The 19,986-nt window shown below is 40.4% G+C and overlaps 1 protein-coding gene across 4 annotated transcripts in view; it reads right to left on the reverse strand.

Moving 5' to 3' along the window:
• LOC129765809 (5-hydroxytryptamine receptor-like) overlaps positions 1–19,986 on the reverse strand; it is a 489,787-nt gene that overhangs the window by 346,585 nt on the left and 123,216 nt on the right. Inside the window, exons 1-2 of one of the 4 annotated variants that reach the window (XM_055766244.1) lie at positions 12,401–12,491; positions 12,291–12,342 (exon numbers count right to left, since the gene is read on the reverse strand). The exons of the other annotated variants lie outside the window; for them this stretch is intronic. The gene's annotated coding sequence lies outside the window, so the exon portion shown is untranslated. Of the gene's footprint in view, positions 1–12,290; positions 12,343–12,400; positions 12,492–19,986 lie in introns of those variants that run through there. 4 annotated transcript variants of the gene reach the window in all.

Consider the following 19,986-nt stretch of genomic DNA (forward strand, 5'->3'; position numbering starts at 1 on the left):
ATCCAATGAAAGCGAGGAATATTCACATCGATGGATTTTTAATTTTGCACGAAAGGTTTGTCCCGATTCCGCTCCAGTGCAAAGAATTATTCGAGATATACCACAAGATAGGTGCGATCTTGATTCCGAGTTTTCGATGGTAGAATTCTCTCTTGCTCTCCTTTCATGTAACAATTCTGCTCCGGGATCGGATAGAATTAAGTTCAACTTGCTGAAAAATCTCCCTGATGTGGCGAAACATCGCTTGTTGAACTTATTCAATCGGTTTCTGGAGCATAATATTGTTCCAGATGATTGGAGACAAGTACGAGTTATAGCTATTCAAAAACCCGGAAAACCCGCGTCCGACTTCAATTCGTACCGCCCAATAGCAATGCTGTCTTGTATACGGAAATTGTTGGAGAAAATTATCTTGTTTCGCCTTGATCGATGGGTTGAAACGAATGGCCTACTCTCAGATACACAATATGGGTTCCGCAGGGGCAAGGGGACGAATGATTGTCTTGCGTTGCTTTCTTCAGAAATTCAACTGGCTTACGCCGAAAAAAAACAAATGGCTTCAGTATTCTTGGACATAAAGGGGGCCTTTGATTCTGTTTCAATAGAGGTTTTGTCAGACAAATTACAATCTCGGGGTCTGCCGCCTCTATTGAATAATATGTTATATAACTTGCTTTGTGAGAAACATTTGAACTTTTCTCACGGAGATTCGGCAGTAAGTCGGGTCTCTTACATGGGACTCCCCCAGGGCTCATGTTTAAGCCCCCTTTTGTACAACTTCTACGTAAGCGACATTGACAATTGCCTTACACAAAATTGCAGCCTAAGACAACTTGCAGATGATGGAGTGGTGTCTGTCGTAGGATCAAACGAATCCGACCTGCAAGAATCCTTACAAGATACTTTGAACAATTTTTCAACCTGGGCCATTGGGCTAGGGATCGAATTCTCCACGGAGAAAACAGAGATGGTGGTTTTTTCTAGGAAGCATAAACCAGCAAAACCAAAGCTTCAACTTTTGGGTAAACCGATCACTCATGCTATGTCATTCAAGTATCTTGGGGTCTGGTTCGACTCTAAATGTACTTGGGGGGCCCATATTAGGTATCTGAGTAAAAAATGTCAACAAAGAATAAACTTTCTCCGTACAATTACCGGCACCTGGTGGGGAGCCCATCCCGAAGATCTTATAATGTTGTATCGAACAACTATTCTCTCAGTGATGGAGTATGGCAGTTTCTGTTTTCAATCAGCTGCCAAAACACACCTCATTAAACTCGAGCGAATTCAGTATCTTTGTCTCCGTATCGCGTTGGGATGTATGCCCTCAACGCATACCATGAGTCTCGAGGTTTTGGCAGGCCTACTCCCACTAAAAGATCGCTTCAATTTATTATCTCTTCGGTTCCTCATCCGGTGTAAGGTTATGAACCCATTGGTGATCGGAAATTTTGAGCAGCTGATCGAGCTAAATTTTCATTCTGGATTCATGAGCTCATATCATGAATTCGTCTCCATGCAGGTTGATCCTTCTTCGTATATTCCCAACCGTGTTTGTTTTCCTGACTACATCAATTCCTCTGTGCATTTTGATCTGTCCATGAAGCAGGATATCCATGGAACATCAGATTATCTTCGATCGAGGATCGTTCCAACGATCTTCGATGCAAAGTATGGGGATATCAATTGTGATAATATGTACTTTACTGATGGGTCCTCTATGAATGAGTCCACAGGATTTGGAGTGTTCAACGAATTTTTTAGCACCTCACACAGTCTTCAGAATCCTTGCTCAGTGTATATTGCTGAATTGGCAGCGATACACTGGGCGCTGGACAGCGTCGCCTCACGACCTGTTGAACACTATTACATTGTAACGGATAGTCTTAGCTCTGTCGAAGCTATCCGTTCAGTGAGGCCGGAAAAGCACTCGCCGTATTTCCTTGAGAGAATACGAGAAGTTTTGAGTGCTTTAACCAGACGCTGTTATGTCATTACCTTTGTCTGGGTCCCTTCACATTGCTCAATTCTGGGTAATGAGAGGGCTGACTCATTAGCAAAGGTAGGTGCAATTGAAGGCGATATTTATCAGCGTCAAATCGCCTTCAATGAATTTTATTCTTTAGTCCGCAAAAATACCATAGTTAACTGGCAACGCAAATGGAACGAAGATGAATTGGGCCGGTGGCTCCACTCGATTATCCCTAAGGTTAGCCTCAAACCATGGTTCAAAAGTCTGGACTTGAGCCGGGACTTTATTCGCACCTTCTCCCGACTCATGTCCAATCACTGTTCGTTAGATGCGCTACTCTTTCGTATTAATCTTGCCGACAACAATCTTTGTGTTTGTGGCCAAGGTTACCACGACATCGAGCACGTTGTTTGGTCGTGCGAGCTGTATCTTGTCGCCAGATCGAATTTAGTAGTCACCCTTCGGGCCCGAGGAAGGCAGCCCAATGTGCCGGTGAGAGACGTGTTGGCTCGGTTAGACCTTGATTACATGTCCCAAATATATGTATTCCTTAAAGCTATCGATCTTCGTGTGTGATTGTCCTTATACCCTTAGTTTTTCCTTTTCCTTTTCCTTTGTGAGAGATCGGATCCCTTCTTAAGAATAAGATGAAATGTAAATACATATTAGATATAAGATAGGTTTAAGAATTGAGTGTGATGAGTGTGATTGAGAGTGTGATTGAGAGTGTGAGTGTGATCAATGTCAACATATCCTCATATCCCCTACTTTTCCTGAAGAAAATATGTCACCCTTCTAAACTCGAGTTGACCGCGAGTAATCGGTTTCCTATATTATTAACATTAGAATTAAGGAAAAATGTATATATACTAGTAACAATACAGTAAGGAGTTCGGCTCCTTTAAACCTATGTAACTGAGCCTGTAAAAATAAACGATTTAAATAAAAAAAAAAAAGTGCTTTCGCGAGGGCTTTATCCCTTTTTGCCTCCCCACGGGGTGGGTTCTGCACAGCTCATTTCAGCATTCGAGAGAGCTGAAAACATTACAAATTGTATGCTCTTTTTATCCCATGGTGCAAATGAAAAATTCCAAAGTAGATTAGGGCAACACTTGACGACGAGACAGAAACCAAGTCTCCCACTCCACCAACCGCTCAACGCTGAAAACAACCAAGAATCCTTCACTTCAACGACACAGAAATTCATCACCCGGTTCACGCCAAGAATGTGATGCTCCTGTGTATATGTTAACGGCGGCATATAAAAAGGGCGTAACTTTTTCTTCCCCTCTCTGTCCCTCTTCGGCTGTCAGCTCCACACACGTGTAATTCAATGCCATCATTAACTATAAAATGTGTCAACAGGACACCCCCTAGAAGTGCCCTGGGGTATTCGATGGCGAAATACTGGATGGCATTATTAATCATCCATTTCGAGTTTAGCACGTGGCACTTCATTGGAGGGGAAGTGGAGGCCGCCCTGTAACGTCACCAACGGAAAACTTTTCATCGATGATACAGAAAAGTCCAATGACATAGTGACATACTCCTCCTTCTTCTCCACCAAGCAGGACAGACAATACATGTATGTAGTTTCTAATGGAGACTCGATGTCGATGTAGAATCACTAAACTGATGGTTCTTCCTTTTGTTATCCGGTTTCTGTATTTTTTCTGTTATCTTCCGTAATGGGAACGACATACTTTGAGAGGTATTGTCATTGAACTAGTTTCTATTATTTTTTCCCTCCATATTCTGTTCACCGGATATATGGCTGTTATTTTTATCTAACATGAGATAACATGTAATGGAAGCGGAGGCTAAATTAATTCTAGGAAAAAAAACATTAGACATCATTCGCTTGCAGATTCTCAATAAGGGATAAAACCAACGGCACAATAGTGGTTTACATTCATCTTAGGTTTAAAATGTTAAGTGCAACGTCTGTCCTTGGAAACAAAATTTCTTTTCAGGTCAATGTAACTTGAATGTTTAATGTTACATGGGAATTTCCGTTGACAAATTATAACATACACTGCGTTTCACAACTATAGAACCACTCATTTTTTTCTGAGTTTCCAGAGATATGTAAGAAGTCGGTTGAATTGAAGTACATATATAGTGTTGAATACAATATCTATCTTCATTTAGAAGACTGGCCATTTGAACTTTATTGCTGTGTTGAGGCGCGAAACATTCAAAAAACTAAAGTTCCAGTGTTTCATAACTATAGAACCAGATGGAAAAAATCTCACTCCTTTACAAAATTAACGCCAATTTAACATGAATTACAATAAGTTTCTAATTCGTAGGCCGTGTTTAGTTCTCAATCAGTTCAAATACCATTCAAATACTAATTCATCACAGCTCTGCGGTTTCTGACGTCACCACTACATCACTGGCCCCGGGACACTCCGTAACAGGTATTGAGGAAGCCCCTACACCGCCCAACTTAGTCGTGCTCTCTTCTAACGCCAGTCATTATCGTCGTCCCGGTCCTACAGTTGGTGTTGGTAAAAGGGGCTTCCTACCTGCAACAGCAGGCAAGTATAGTTGTCATAACGAGCTTCTGGTACTTGACAATGCTTCACCTTCTAGCAATTGCTGCTCATCCTCTTTTTTGTTCGATGCCTCTACATTGGATCCGGGACAACCAGTAACAGGTATTGAGGAAGTTCCCTCGCCACCCGACCCAGTCGGGCCATTTTTCAACATCCGCCATCACCATTGTCCCGGTCCTGTGGTCGGTGTTGGTCCAGGAAGCTGCCGGCCTGTAAGTTCAGGCGAGTATACTGATAATTCTGAACTTTCGGCACCTGAAATCCCTTCGATTTCCAGTTCCTGCGATCGACGCTCCTCGAACCTCCGGATTTATTATCAAAATGTGCGTGGATTGAGGACCAAAATAGATGCTTTATTCTTGTCTGTTTCCGAAGAAGAGTTTGATTTGATTGTCCTGACTGAAACATGGCTGGATGATCGCATTTTCTCAACGCAGCTTTTTGGACCTTCGTACGCCGTATACCGAACCGATAGAAGTCATCTGAATAGTCATAAATCTCGTGGTGGAGGAGTACTGATTGCTATCACGAGGCAACTAACCAGTTATCTTGATCCTGCCCCTATTTCTCTCCTACTTGAGCAACTGTTGGTTTTGGTGGAAGTTAATCACAACACTATAAGTATCGGCGTTATTTATCTCCCGCCTAACAGGAAAAACGATAGTACGGCGATCGACGAACACGTGGAATCCATTGGTTCAGTTTCAGCTCGTTTGAAAGTTCACTCTCCTGCTCTTCTGTTCGGTGACTATAATCAAGCAGGTTTGCAGTGGTGTTTCCCCGAAAGTAGTACACCAGTAATCGATCCATTGACATCGCATATATCCGAGGCCTGCTGTGCTCTCCTGGACGGATTCAACCTTCACGGTTTTTCTCAAGCCAACACACATCTGAATAGAAATGGTAGATTACTGGACCTTGTCCTGACCAATGATGCTGCATTACCCATTTCTTCGATTGCTTTGGCGGCTGATCCCCTAATTGATCTCGATGCTGATCACCCTGCTCTCGTCACGTTAATAAGCTTGCATACTCCGATCGTTTATGTTGCACCATCTGAACAAACATCTCTGAACTTCCGTCAAGCCAACTACGCTTTATTGAGTGATGAACTCGCCAATATTGACTGGAATTTCATCGAATCTACCGATAGTGTCAATGTCGCCGTGGAGTACTTCTGTACAGCAGTAGTGGATGCAATCTTTCGTGTTGTTCCTGCTCGACGACCACCTCATAATCCTCCTTGGTCCAATCGCCGCTTACGCGAGCTGAAGCGAAAACGATCAACCGCTCTGCGAAGTTACAGTAACTGCCGGTCATCTTACTTCAAACGACAGTTCAATTTGGCCAGTCGTTGTTACCATCAATATAACCGTTTTCTCTATAATCGGTACGTAAAACGAACGGAAGCGAATCTACGCACCAACCCTCGTGGGTTCTGGTCATTTGTGAATACCAAACGAAAAGATGCTGGACTGCCTTGTTCTATGTTTTTTGGAAATAGCACGGCTAATAATGATCCTGAGAAATGCAATTTGTTTGCACGTCATTTCAAACGAGTGTTCAACAATTCCTCAACCTCTGCTATGCAAGTTGCAGAAGCTACCAGCGGACTGCCTTGTGATGAATTCAACTTCGACATTCCTCACTTTACAGAAGAGATGATGAAAACCGCAATGCGTAAATTAACGCTCTCGTATGCCGCTGGGCCCGACGGAATACCCTCAGCAGTCTTGAAGCTTTGTGCAGATGTTCTTTGCTCTCCGTTAACAACGATATTCAATCTGTCGGTTCAGCAAAGCGAATTTCCAACATATGACCGGACCGGACCGGACGGTTCCCTTTGACCGTGTGGACCATCAATTGCTGCTTGCTAAGATGAAGCGATTAGGTACTTGTTCGTAACTCACTGGATGGCTGGGTTCCTACTTAGCCAACAGACCACTCACCGTGAAGCCGGGATCTTCGCAGTCCTATACCTTTAGAAATTTTTCAGAAGTTCCATTAGGAGGCAACCCGGGACCAGGTATGGGCAAAATCGCATCGAAATTAGTTCAACAACACTCATCCACAGATAAAACTCACCCTTCTATTCTCCGTTTATGCCTCACTTTATTTGAGACAGAAAACATTCACCTATCATCTTCGCAAAGCTCGTTCTCGAGTTAAACGGAAAAATAATGTCTCGATTTCACTCATCTATTATCAGAAAATTTTGCATTCTCTCTTTTGCCTCTCGGAATGACGTTAGATGGTGATAGAATCAAATTGAAAACTTTTGCTTGCGCCAGCGAGTGTCTCTGTAAAATCGTTCGTTTTTCACTCAAATAGCAATCATTGAGCCTCGATCGCGACAAAAAAAAATATAGGTAGATAATTGAAATCGAGTTGCTTCCTATGCACTATTGCAATGCCATTTTTTTTGTTTCTAGTATGAAACGATCTAAGCCAACGCAAAAGACCATATTAACGCAAGTTATTGGTGAGCGGGAAGATTGATTCATGTGCACTTGAATGCTGACAAGGAAAAGAGTACAAGGGAAAATAAAATCATACATACAAGCAGATTCAGTCTATTTTGACTCACTCGTTATTTTGTTTCGTGTGATCCTTCCAAAGAAGTATTTCATTCATTGAATTCTGTTTTCCACTCTTTGATTTGTTATGTTCACTCACAGTACCGATTGAAGATGGTTGGAGAGTGGAAAATGATTAATCCTGCAATCTCACGATTGCTTGCTGCGTTCTTTTCGCCTTGATTATTCCAATCAGATACAAGTGTGATTTATAATTAGGCGTGGAGAAATGAGCTAATGAACTTTTTCATACTTGCCTGGGACTGTTATTGTTTTGGTTTTTTTTTTTGACATAGGACTATGTCTTTGATTTCTATATAGGGAGGTCACTCTACGAAAAATGTAACGATATAATTTATTTCTGTAGTTATTTGACTTAGGCTTATATTTATGTAGATCTTAACTATTTAGACTTGTGTTCAAAAATGATGAATGATGACTCCTTTTCTTCTTCTGCATAATTGAATGAACAGAAGAAAAGGGTAGTAATGGCTTTAATGGTATTTTCGAATATATTTTTGAGCAGAATGTGGTTCCGAATTCCACCACGTTATCTCATCTAACCCGTTCAATGGATATAAGTTCATACAGGAAACGGTTTTTTCATCAGGACTTAGATTTTGAACAATGAAGAAGCTCAATTCTAATGCAATTATTATACACAATCACAGTCCTATGTCAAGATCCCGTCCGTGTCCTAAGGCCCAGACCCATCTACGTTTTTTTTGAAAGATGTGTGCTTGTTCATTCCACCAGGTTATCGAATTCTGTATGCGGATGATCTCAGGTTCTATTTAACTGTTAAATCCACTGAGGATTGTAAAGAACTGCTGTACTACTTATTAACTAATTTGGTGCTGGTGCTGTTCTAATCATCTGACCATCAGCGTCCAGAAATGTTTTGTCATTACCTTCCCACGATAAAAATCTCCAATTCACTGTGTTTACGACATTGGTGGATGCCAAATCGCGAGAGCCAACGTGGTGAAGGACCTTGGAGTTCATCTCGATTCACAGTTCACTTTCTTTTTTTTTACCCTATGGACGTAGGCAGTCTATTATAATTAATAAGGCGAACAGGAACTTAGGTGTTATAATGAGAACTGAGAACTAGACAACTTTCGAGATCCTTAATGTCTCCGACCGCTTTACTACGGCATTATTCGATCAGTGTTTGGGGGGTTCTTGCTGTGTGCTTTTTGCATTCCATCGTGTATAATCTACAGACATGAATGAGAAAGCGCTGAAGAGAACTTCACACAATTTTGTTTCGTTGGACCAACCTCAGAGATGAACAGCGATTGGATGGAACCAAGGACCAATTATGACATTCCATACAGAGTGATTGAACTTTCTCGTTCAGTATGGGATGAGGGTGGTCCCGATGTTCGTAATGGTTCAATCCTGTTCTACACCGATGGGTCGAAAATGGGTAACAGAACAGGTACTGGAGTGTATGGTCCCAGAATAAAAATTTCTTTAGCTATGGGGAGCTGGCCAACAGTTTCCCAGGCAGAAGTAGCTGCAATAATAGAATGTATAAATGTCTGCCTTAAAAGAAATTATAGACATGCTAACATTTGCATCTTCTCAGACAGTCAAGCAGCACTTAAAGCCCTCAATGCTTTCAAGTGCTATTCAAAAATTGTCTGGGAATGCATTTGCCTTTTACGACAACTGTGTCAGAGAAGTTCGGTACAACTGTACTGGATTCCTGGCCATTGCGGTATAGAGGGAAATGAACAAGCAGATGAACTCGCAAGACGCGGCTCAAGCTCACCCTTCACTGGTCCAGAACCATTCTGTGGAATTTCTGAATGTGTGTTGAAGAGTGAGCTGAAGAAATGGGAAGACCGGGAAGTAATGGCCAACTGGATGGCTGTACAGCTCAATCAGTCGAAAAAATTTATCACGCCGAGTATTAAAATTACTCAACAATTGCTGAGTCTTAATAAGAAAGACTTCAGCACATTCACTGGTCTTATAACAGGACACTGTCCGAGTAAATACCATCTCAAAAACATAGGTTTAGTGCAAGATGATATTTGTCGCTTTTGTAATGCCGAAAGCGAAACCTCGGAACATTTGCTCTGCAAATGCGGAACACTAACAAGACGCAGACTTCAACACCTTGATAAGGCTATTCTGGAGCCCAAGGAAGTTTGGTCTGTGTCGCCGATCAGGACTATAAATTTTATCAAACAGATTATTCCTGATTGGCACCTATCTCGCTATAGCTTTCAGTATACTTCTTCATCAATAAGCAGTAGATAAGCTTGAAGCGTAGTACAAAAAATGGGGCATATCACAATAGTTCAAACTAATGGACGCAGTGGTTCACACCCAACAAGGGAAAAAAAAATTCGATCAGTGCTGGAGACGGCTTCAATGGTATGGAGTCTGTGTGGATGCTCGAATGCAGCGTTGTAAACGGTCGACATTTTTGGTAACCATCACATACAGCCCTTGCGCGAGAGTTACGGCTCAATATGTACTGTGAATGTGACCAACAATGTATTGCTCGGTTTCAATAGTAACATCACAAATAAATGCACAGCCGCAAACACGGCTATCAGTTAAACATTTATATGTTCTCTCTTTCTGTCGAACGTACGCAGAAAAGCAGTGAAAAAACAGGAAGTGGGTTATATCTGTGGTATAACCGCAAGGGTGACGTAGGACTATCTTTGATTTAGTGATCATTTGTTTTTAGTTGCTTCTGAATCAATTCTGAATGAATGAATAAATGAATATCTGGGGGACTTCGAAAACGAGAGCGTTACGTTGAAGTCACAATATTCAGCAAAAAAAAGCAATCACACGAAAGTTGTATAATACATAATACATTGCTTGTATTGGGATATGATTTGTTTTCCATTTCCAATAGACAAAATAACTGCTGCATCAAATCAGTCTACATATTTTTTGCGTTCGCTCATCCTTTCTCACAACACCCATTTCTCGTTTGAGAAATTGTTGAGTAAACATCGTTCGCCAGTGCGCGTAGAGTGGGAATTCCTTAAGATTCATTGCACCTCCAATAAATTGCCGAAAGACGTGGTCTTACTTTGATCGCACTTGATTGAAAAATCCAAAACGAAATGTATTTGGTCGCAGCATTATATGAGTAGGAAGCAAATAATCGCTCGAAAATTACATGATTTTCGCGATGTGAAAAATTTCCCGTTTTCCATGTTATGCATCCAATATTGGATACGAAAATTATCTACTGATGGGGAAAAATAATATTCAGAAGCTTTCCTGTCAATTGCGATTGATTGAAAAATCACAAAACCAAATGTATTTGGTTGCAGTGTTGTATGGATAGAAAACATTAAAATAAACTCTTTCGCATGAATGTATTTTTCAATTCCCAGGGGAACTGGTAGATTATTTTTCAGCAACGATGATAACAACGAGGGTTCCGCGCGTGTATGTTTGTGTGGCGGCTGCTCTGATGTTTCAAGCGGAACCGTGGCATCACTCTCCTCCTGATGGATTCCCTTCTGGCCTAAGATGCACAAACAGGTTCTTGGTGACACCGTTCATCAGCGCTTTCGTGATAAACGAAGTTAGCTTCACCACAACAGCGACAACATGCTCCAATCGCTGTTCAATTATAACTGAGTGGGTTTACGAGCGGCGCTCGCTTATATACCGATTGGTGATTTCAATAGCCTGTTTTGAAAGCAATTTTAAAGCTATTGAAACAAGTTTTTGGATCAAAAAGTAACAAGTATATAACGCGTAGACATTTTATCTTTCGAATGAAGTGTTTATCATACCATTTCGTTCAGTTGTTTAGGAGCTATTAACGCTCAAAATCTCGGTCTCCGGCGTAACGCTTTCGTTTTCGAAACTTTGATTTTACACCCCGGTATAGAAATGAAAGACGTAGTCCTACGTCAATATACTATTTTCATTCTACCATTTGTGGTCATAACCATCCTTTAATTCCGGCTAATTCGATGCTAATGTCAAATGACATTAAAACTGCAGTTGTGTGCATTCTTTTTCTCTCTTTATTCTGCATTCAAGCGTAGCTACACACATACATCCACCTCCTCACTCACACATCCATACCCGATGGATGGTACTTGGACGGATTGCTCATATCAAAGCAACCGCCATACTCTCCCCTATCAAGTGGGAATGTGTTGAATGAACGTTTTAAGCGGTGAGCGTTCTCCGTGAACACTGTTGTTTAATTACAGGACGATCATATCTATTGAATAAGACGAAAGAATGTCGAAATGTCATATGACATTTTTAGTTCGATGGTCGTTTGACTGTTCATTTTATGATGTTCATTAATGACACAGCACATACGTCTCCAAAAAAAATAGTCATACGATGCAGCACAGTTTTAATCTTAATTTATTATTCCGTGAAGAAATTTATGCTGAGATCAATGTAATGGGGGCGAAGTCCCCATTTGACAAGGATAAGGAACCGAGGCGGCAGCCTCTCGCAAGCAAACTTGTGTTCCACCAATTGCCCGGTTCGTTTGAAACATAGGAGACGATCCTTCAGTTAGGTCCGACCAAGCGTTAGCTGATGCATTACGTTTGTCCGGTTAATTATGCATGTCATGCATTTTGATTGCCCGGTTACAAACGTGATACAACAGATAAACGTATGAAAAAAAAGTTCGAAAGTCTTCTGGTATTCCTTCTACATGCTGCAAACTGATATCAATTTAGTGATTCAGTAATTTCTTAAGATAACTTTCAAGTTGAACTTCCAAAAAATCGTTTCAACTTGTCCTGGTGTACCTTATTTTGAAAAGGATTTTATACAACGCCACTATTTCTCAAATTACACTACCCTTGAAAAATACGTTTTTAATTGAAATGAACGTACAAGACAAACATTATCTTAATATAACATCCATCAGAAATGAATATACCGATAAGGTATATTTAACGTGTATTTATCAAACTTTAAAAAATCCCTATAAAACATCATTGATAACATTAGGTTGTTTTATTTTATCTATACATTCAAAACAACATTAAAAGTTATTGTAAGGTCATAGGTAAGTATCTCTTTCAGGTTAACATAATTATATCACTTTTAAGTAACTCGAACCAAAGTAAGTATCTGGTAAATATATGAATATAAGTTTACAATTTCTTTCCAGGTTTTCTTTTTCAGATATCAATTAGCACAATCACTCACGTTTAGTTCCCTGCTACAATTCCTAATTTAAGCGGGCTGGGTTTTTTCCGTCCTAAAATACAAGTGACGAATGGTTAAACATTTAAAAAAATGCTACTAAATGCCTTTACCTTATTCGTTTCGTTATTTGTTGGGGATCTGTTATACTGTTTGTTAATTATTGAATCACTATAACTACGATCTTTTTCAACTCTACTTACAATGGAATCGTTTTGTTTTGATCGAGTCTCTGATTGACAATTCTCTACACCAAGTCGCTAGAGTGAGGTTCGTCACATTCCGCAGGGGTGTGACACCATGCTCAAAACAAAAGTGCATAAAACTATCACTCACTGACAAATTTCGGGAAGGCCTATGGATTTACTATGGAACTCGCTATCGCGCATATCCACACCGCGGTTAATCGGGGTTCCACTGTACTTCTTAAAAATAAAACTTGTGTATTATTCAAATATATCCTTCTTTCGGGTAAATGTCGCATTCGGATGAGGATTGGTTCGGGTAGATGTCACATTTGGGTAGCTGGCGCATTCTGGTATTTGTTTAGACGCTTCCACATTACCCCGATCGGCATCGTTCGGCCTCAGCCGCCCGGTAAAGAAGAATAAATATGGACATGCCGGCCGGGCTTGCCGACGTGTCGAAAACCGATTCGAATCAGACCGAACCCTACCCGAAGCAAGTCGATCCGGATCAAAGAAAGACAAACCGAAACAAAACGAAGTACATTCGCGTTGACGGCATCGTGCTTCGTGTGTTCAATTTGTGAAGCGAAAATGATAACGGACGGTCAGATGGAATGAACACATATTCTAAAACAAAAGTTATGAATGAAAATAAACCTTTTCATATCAAATATGTAATCGATGCAATTGGCGATCTAACGCAAAACGTAAACGATTGGTGGGACATCTGGATTATGTTTTTGAACTAAGAAAATGATGATAAAGTAACCTAAAACTCAAAAACAAATCACGTATATTTTACTTCCGGACTTTCCAAGGTAGTTCTCACATGCAGGAATCATGCATTTTTCTACTTGTTTTTGATTGTGCTCTCTAATTTCCTTTTTTAATTCAACCATTGTCAATGTTTATACAGTTTTCACTACTGAAAGAGGTAAACAAATAACATGTTATATACAAAATTGCGCAGAATTAAATTTCTTCCAAACTCATCGCAATCAAATAATGTTTTATGATAATAACATTGTAATTTATGGAAAGAACTACAAACCTCCCATAAACTCACATTGCAAAATTTAAAACCATCATCAAACCATTTGTAAGTTAGACTGCTAATAGAGTAACGCGTTTTCTGCAAGTGGTAGGAAAATCCTGAACAAAAATGGTGTCTAATAATAATTTTATATGCAACCGATGGGACGTCCACATTTCATCACAAACCGAACATGCCGGCCCGTAAAGGCCGGTATCATTCGGCATAATGTGGACCGCCTTTACATTCGGATGAGTTGGTTTCGGGTAAAGTTTTTTTTTTCCAAAATATATATTTTTATCAAGGCTCATATGGCGTTAGCCTCACGGGGCCGGGAGTTCAATACTTTGACAATTTTTCTTATTATCTATGTTAGTAATATGTAACCGATTACTCGCGGTTGGCTCGAGGTTAGTATTACAAGTGTTTTCGTAATTCGGATGTTGCTGTCTCCAATGCTCTGTACGTGTGCCCGACACGGGATACTTCCTATTGGGATGCAGCTGACCCTTAATCAGCAACGCCCCCCTAGTCTGTACCTCATATCTAGCGTGGTGCGTCTTTCTCGACTCGAGGAATCCAGGATAGAATGGTCACTAACCGGCGCAATCATCAGTTCATGTAGAGTTGTCATGAGCGGTACAACCTTTGGCTCTTGTTGAATGATCAGTGCACAACCTTTGGCCCGTGTATCTGTAAAGAGTGTGTGTATGTATTGCCGCGACTAAGTAAAAGTTTATCGATCGGATAGGAGGGATATAAAACGGGGACACAACGAAGGAAACATCATTAAACGTTGACATCGGCGTTCCTGAGAAACAGGTATAGATGAAGCAGAAGATCAGGATCACGGCTACCTAAGATATCCCGGACGGGGATCTCCGATTGTCTGCCTTGTGCTCTCAGTGCTCTAGAGAGCTGAGAGCGAGCAGCATGGAACCGGATACACGACCACACAACATGCTCGATGTCGTGGTAGCCATCGCCACAATCACAAAGATTGTTTGCTGCGAGTCCAATGCGATAGAGATGCGCGTTTAGGTTGTAGTGATTGGACATAAGCCGAAATATCACGCGAATGAAATCACGACCTACATTCAATCCCTTGAACCATGCACTCGTCGAGACTTTAGGGATAATCGTGTGTAACCAACGACCGAACTCATCTCCTCCACATGCGCTGCCAACTTACGAGCGTGTACTGACGAGGAATGTGGAGAAATTCATTATAAGCAATTTGCCTTTCAAAAAGTGTGCCTTCTAAAGCGCCCACCTTAGCTAGCGAGTCCGCTTTCTCATTCCCCGGAATCGAACAATGAGAGGGAACCCATGCTAAGGTAATCTTGAATAATTTTTCGACCAAAACACTCAATAGTTGTCTTATTCTAGTTAGGAAATAAGATGAGCGTTTATCAACCTTCATTGAGCGGATTGCCTCTATTGAGCTGAGACTGTCTGAAAAAATAAAATAGTGGTCGATGGGCAATGTTTCAATGATCCCCAGTGCGTAGTATATCGCACCCAGTTCAGCGACATACACGGAACAAGGATCTTTGAGTTTGAAAGAGGCACTGGAATTTTCATTGAAGATGCCAAAGCCAGTGGACCCGTTTATGTATGAACCGTCAGTAAAGAACATTTTATCAGATCTAACTTTCCAATATTCTGCCGAAAATATATATCGGCGGAATATAATCGGAGCGTAGATGATCTGGGATTCTATGGATTTTTTGTCGCATGGACCGATCAAAAATGACAGAGGAATTGCAAAAGTATGGGAAGCAAACTTGGTTGGAGATGCCCGGTAAAGGGTGCACGTCGTGGGTAAGGTACTCATGGTATAAAGACATAAAACTTGACTGAGGAATCAGTTGGAGTAGATTTTCGAAGTTATCAATCACCAATGGATTCATGATCTTGCAACGGATGAGAAATCTGTAGGATAATTCTGTGAACCGAAGAGTAAGCGGGGGTACTCCTGCCAAAACTTCGAGACTCATCGTATGTCTCGAATGCAAACACCCCATGGCTATACGCAAGCAACGATATTGTATTCTCTCCAGCTTGAGAATATGAATCCTGGCAGCTGATCGGAAGCAAAAACTGCCATATTCTAACACTGATAATATCGTTGTTTTGTATAACTGAATGAGGTCTCCTGGATGGGCACCCCACCATGTTCCGGTAATTGTTTGGAGAAAATTGATTCTTTGCTGGCATTTCTGTTTCAAATACGCAATGTGTATTCCCCAGGTACATTTAGAGTCAAAATATACTCCAAGGTATTTGAAAAACATCGAGTGCCTGATCGCTTTACCGGATAGGTGAAGCTGGAATTGGGCGGGTTCGTGCTTCCTAGAAAAAACGACCATTTCGGTTTTCTCCGTAGAGAATTCGATACCCAGCTTGAGAGCCCACGTGAACAGGTTGATCAGGGCATCTTGCAAGGATTTTTGCAGAACGGCGGGATTAGTACCCGTGATGGAAATAACTCCATCGTCTGCAAGTTGTCTCAGCGTGCAGCCGAATCTTTTAATTTCAAAATAACGTACATCATATCTTTGCTGAACCGATTTCGAAGCTTATTTTTGTTCTGATTTTATTTAAAAAAAATGAATTGCCGAATAGTAAGGCATAGTGAGAACGTTACAAAAAAAAACATCAATGCGTCGAAAATGCCAGCGAGCTGTCAATTCTATTTAGCCAAGTTTTGCCTACTAATCCTGCATATGTTGATTTCCTTACGGAGTAATTTTACCTTTAGAGTACGGAATTCATTCTCCAGATCTTGTATAGATCAAATCGTAGAACCCTGGAAACGCATCTAACACAACGAATTTCGTCCTTATGAAACTGATCAGTCATTGCATTGTAAATGCTTTGCAGCATTGAAAATTATTGTTTATGTTATTAGAAAAGTATTATCTTTTTTCTCAGTGTATTTTTTACAAATCGTTCAAATCGATTTTCTACAACTAAGAAACTAACTAATTAACTAAGACTCGATTTCTGCACAACTCATAGCTTTTAAAATAGAATTGATCAAACTAAAAAAAAAACTACTCTTGAGTTCCAAAAACTGCGGAAAATTCATATTTCCTCTAAATAAAAAAATTTCATTCAAATTTAAAAAAAACTCATGTTTTGTCATTGGTCAATTTGATTTGGATCAGCTCTTCTGTATATTAAAACTAGCTGACTCAACAACCTTCGTCCCGTCAGAAAGTGTTGTTTTAAGTTTAAATTTTAGAGTTTTGTCCCGAAAATGTGTTTTTCGCACATTCGCGATCGATAACAAATAACAAAATTTCAATTACTGAATGAATACTTATTCCACCCGAAAATTTACAATTATTTTCATAACAACGGGACACGAAGCTCAATGTCGTCAATCTTCATTCAAATTGCGGAAATTAACTGCAATTGGTCTTTGCAGTAGGATTGAGTGATCTTTATAGAAAGATCGATCATGTGAATCGATTTTCCAAACGGTGTAAGGATCGATCCACTGATTAAATCGGTACCAAAGAATCGATCTTTACCGAATCGATCTTTGAAAAATTAAAAGCTTTTTTTTTATTTATCTGCTTATTCTATACGAATGTCGTCTTTTCTTTTCGTTTTATTGAATGAATTTATTGAAAGAGCATTATTAGAAATTCAACGACCTTCCCGAGCTCAGCTGCCAATGATTCCATAAGAAGGCAATCGTGCCACATAACTGTCATTTATCCGAAGCCGATTCTTGATTTTGGCGCCAGTTCTGAAAAACAACCTGTGCAAGCCCCTCAGTAGCTACCGCTATTTCTGTCTCTGTCAACATTTGTGCAAAAGTGGATCGTAGAAGAAGCGATCCAAATGATGACACTATGTTTAAAAAAAATGTTAGGGTGCCTTTGATGAGACAAAAACTCGATGTAAATATACTGAAAAACCAATCTACAAAAATAAAATCTAAGATCGAAAACATCGAAAGCAAAAAAATCGATTTTCTCGATTTTCTTGAGTACAAAAGATCGATCCAAAAAATCGTGAATCGGAATGGAAAAGATTGATCTTCTAAGAATCGATTCGAGATCGCTCAATTCTACTTTGCAGAAGAAACGCGCAATCGATTTCATCGAACTAATTTACCGATGCAGAGCATATGCGTAGTCGATTTTTTTTTCTAAACTTTCCTATTTATCATTAATAGTCTCCAAGGAATTCTATCATCCTAATTTGGGTGGAGAAGAACACTCCACCCACTTAAAGACAACTCAAATCTTTTCATCCGTTCTCTTGTGATAGTTTTACGGACGAAGAAAAAATCTTTGTTTTATATATGGTATTAACGAATTGTTGCATGATTGAGTATATGTGACAGAAAAAGTGTCGCGACCGTGATATGCCAAAAGTAAGACGATAACTACGTAAAACAAATCGTTCTACAATTTATACCGTAAAAATATTACCGTCAAATGGTTCTTCTGAGTTAATTGGCGATTCGTGGAAAATACCAATCACTAAATTACCTTTTTCTGTCTTCAGCCATATGAAAAAATCAAACGCTGGCGTCTGCAGCAAGACGACATAAAACTTAATTAATCATTCAGAATGTGAATCCAGGGAGTGGTGCGAAAAAAGAGCAGAATAAATGTCTTTGACAGGGAAAAATCCCTCCTGAATAAGTAAGTTCCGGATGCGGATTAAAAAAAGCATGACTTCATCAGCAGCAAAATCAGAGTACATCCAAATTAACATACAAATGAGTATTCGGTGAAAACGAGGGAAAAACAGAACGTCATAAATAATAAAGAAACCAAATTGTGTTTTTTTCGGGAATGTCACACACCCTAAATGCAGATTAGCGACAATATTAGCTCCGACCCAAATAAACACAACGGATCGAAGCTTCCTGAATTGAAATGACGACATTATTGGAGCGTATTCGACTATAAAAATGTATCACTTTGGGTAGAAATAATTGATCATAGGTTAGCGGCTAATCCGTAACATATATGCTGACATCTTACGGAGGAAAAATATATGCACTGTTGCTTTATCTGGAATGGCACAAACCTAGCTGGCTTCGATGCTAGCTCATCCTTATGGAGAAATTTTTTGTACGGGGCTCACAGAATCGAGAGGATGCTGGAAACTACTATTTCGAGATGTGTTCGTGGGGCAAGTGTGTGCTGTATGTGTGTGTGTGTGTGTTAAAATGCGGAAGCTGGACAGGTTGCAATTCATCCTTTCAGCCCCCACCCGAGCTGCTGGCCAACGGAGAAGCATCGTTTCTTTTCAGCACCTGCAAATCCCCACCCGAAGGTGGTCTTTATATATTGAAGAAGCCACATAATTTGTTGGGAATTGCATTTTCCATTATGGTTTTCGCTTCCTTCCGTTCGGGCAAATTGCATTCAGGCTGTGGCATGTGTGCCATGTATAGAAGGCTGCGTATGTCATATAGAGGATATGGGTTCCACTGTATCGAGATCTTTTTTCTTTCATATTTGCTGAACCCCAGTGCTGTTGTTGAGATTAAATTCAGCAGTATTAAGTTTATCTTCTTGTTGAGACGTATTTTTAGGTATGAGATGAACGAAAAATTGTTTGCCGCTCTCCACATTCTTCGGGGTGAAATTCTATGGAAACGAATTACAATTTCATTAGATGATGCGCCATTAGCTGAAACAGACACGGACTTCCCCGAAAGCATTTCCACTCTACTCGAAGCATTATTAGCAAAACAAACGGACGAGAATGGTAAGTCGTAACCAACGACAATGGATCTTTGGAATTGTGTCTCAGCTGTAATTTTCTCGATAACTGAATAATTCTGACCATCCCAAAATTATGGGAAATATGGAAGTAATGGCCAAAACCGCTTACCGATCGGAGATTACACATAAAAAATCAATCCAACTTGACCACCATCACGATGTAGGTGTGTGCCCTTGGGAGAAACTGTTGCCCATAGTTAGTGCTCATCAACCGATTGCCTGTTTTATGGCTTCCGCTGACGTGTGCTGGGCGAGCATCGGTGTTACTTCCGGAGCACCCGGCAATACCCAACCCGCTACAGAACGGAAGAACGAACCCGGGTCTTAGGCGCACTTACTCCCATCGTTTCCACGCTCTTTTGATGCCATCTATAAAGCAGCTATAAATTATGCATGTTTAGTTATAGTGCTAGCTTTTCGCGCTTTGCTGAGCTGCCAAAGTAATAGCCCCGGAGTTGAGCTCCTAGAAGGATATGTCCACACACACACAGGCGCGCAAACAAAAAAAAAGTGCTAGATGTTCCATTAGCTGCCTTTCGACTCTATTCTATGCTATGACAGTGGGGTGGTGGCGTAACACCATCGGAGAAATCTTTCTCAGAAGAGAAGTTCGTGTCTTTCTGAGGAGCTTTTTCTGTGTGCTATTATTCTTTGTTAGTAGTGTTGCGATGTTTTGGTACCGAGGATAACATAGTGCGGGAATAAGGAGAGTA

The sequence above is a fragment of the Toxorhynchites rutilus genome, chromosome 2, assembly GCF_029784135.1.
Source record: "Toxorhynchites rutilus septentrionalis strain SRP chromosome 2, ASM2978413v1, whole genome shotgun sequence".
Classification (NCBI taxonomy): Eukaryota; Metazoa; Arthropoda; class Insecta; order Diptera; family Culicidae; genus Toxorhynchites; species Toxorhynchites rutilus.